We start from the raw sequence: 2313 nt of genomic DNA on the forward strand, positions 1-2313 counted from the left end.
TTTTTTTAACAATTATAACAAAATATTTAAAAAATATTTTTAGAATTTGTTTGAAAAATATGAAAATTACATTTTAAATTAAAATTATCCTAAATATGATAAGTTTTGATGTAAACGAAAACTCAAATTATGTCAAAAATAATGATATTCAATGATAATAACAATTTTAATTGATTATTTTTTAAAAAATACATTTACAAAAATATTGTTTGAAAGAAAATTCGTTTATCTTTCAAATATAAAATGAAAATATTATAATTAAATAATAAAAAATATAAATAAAAACCATAAATTTAGCAAATGACAACTGAGTTATATTATGCTAAAATTTTCTTTTTTTTGGTCAAACAAAAAAAAAGAAATTTTTTGTAAATGCTAAAATTTTCTTTTTAACAATTTATCAAATGACAAATGAGTTATGAGCAAATAATACCATATAATTTTTAAAAACATAGCGATTCTTAAATATTTTTTGAATAAGTAATTATTTTTACATTTAATCAATTGAAAATAATATTCGTACAATTGTGTGAGTCAAATTCTAGTTTTATTGATGCATGTTATATATTAGTGCTGCATGTTTTAGGTAACATTTTAATGATGCACGTTTTTAAAAATCTTCATTATTAAAATTATGCACGTATGGATAACTCATGAGTTTTTTTGGTTGATTAAATGATATTATGTCCAAATTTATTTAAAGATATTTCATTAAGGTAACTGAAAAATACAAACAATAAAATAGGAAGTTTAAATTCATTTAAGCATATTTCATTAATGTAACTGAAAATACAAGCAATAAATTATGCAGTTTTATTCGTTTTAGGATATTTCATAAATGCAACTGAAAAAAGATAAGTAAAAAAAAAGAAGTTTAATTAACAAAGTAAGAACATTTACAAATGAGTATTTCTCTTTAGTAATATAGATAGCACAGGTAAAGAAAAGATAATTAAGGGAGAGAGGGTCACATGGTTGTTTCATCTCTTTCACCTCATCTAATGGAACCACTTGCATCTATAGTTTGATTAGTTCAATTCGGGTTTTTAGTTAAAGAAAATTATTGTTTGATTATATTTTTTGAAAAAAGTAGAAATCAAAATAATTGATTGCTAAACATAATGATAATTGTTTTATCAATTGACCGAATCAAACCAAACTTTTAATTGAAGTCGAACTGAAAACTGAAATTTGGGTTTGATTCCGCTCAACCGGCTTGGTCCGGAAAAAGAAATATCATACCTACTTGCATATGTTCCAAGATCTGACATAGACGAATGCACGGATATAAATCACACCGATGCATAACTTATAAAGAAGTAACAAACTATGGAAAACTTATTTGACTTAAATATATATTATTATTTTTTTGTAACACGTTTGACTTAAATATATAAAAACTTTTAAATTCGCCATACAAAAAGGCAAAAGTGAGAGCTCGTCGATGTGTTAAAAAAAAACTAAAAGAGTTCGTCGATGACAACTGTCATTCCACTCTCCAGAGTGGAAAATAAAACTCGTCGATTACAAGTTGACAACTCGCTTCAAATATGATAAAAAAAAAATCGGGACCGCATGCAGTTAAATGAAAAAAGACCCATGCTTCATCCATGAACCTAATCGCAACTTTCGATGACGAATTACGAGTGAACGTACGTATTTGATCCATATTTTGATTAAAAGATATTTTTTTTTAATAATTATGCAATTTGAGTTTTTGGTGTGATAGTAATATGCAGTTTGAGTTCATAATTAGTTGACACTAAAGAGAAAATTATCTCATAGCTTTTTGTTTGTATATTACTTACGTCTTATTTACAATCTCCATGAGGAATATTTCCATCACCCACTCGTGATAAGAATCAGCCTTATATGTCGCTTCGCTGATATTTTGTTATGAAGTAATTTTAGGTTAAATTAGCCAGACTAATTTTGGGTTAGGTCGATATCAGTTAAAATCTTTGGATAATTTTAATAGACTGAAATAGGTTCGGATATACATCAGATTCTAATACTACTATTGTAATGACCCACCACTCCCACCATCTCCACTTTTTTTCTCCAACGCCACCACTTCCACCTTCTTCTCCACCATCTCCACCTTTTTCCCCACCATCTCCATCTTCTTTAAAGCTTGAGAGAGAGAGAAAGAGAGAGAAGAAGGAGAAGAAGGAAGAAAGCTCACCTGAGCTCGTCACCGGAGCAACCGTGCGCCGTGACCACGTTCAGCTTGCCACCACCGATAAACACCCTAGGTAATCGCCGGAAATCGCATTCCTTAAGCTCAGTTTCGTTTCCGTTTAGTAAATCGCT

Source organism: Brassica oleracea, chromosome C7 (assembly GCF_000695525.1).
Source record: "Brassica oleracea var. oleracea cultivar TO1000 chromosome C7, BOL, whole genome shotgun sequence".
NCBI classification, from domain to species: Eukaryota; Viridiplantae; Streptophyta; class Magnoliopsida; order Brassicales; family Brassicaceae; genus Brassica; species Brassica oleracea.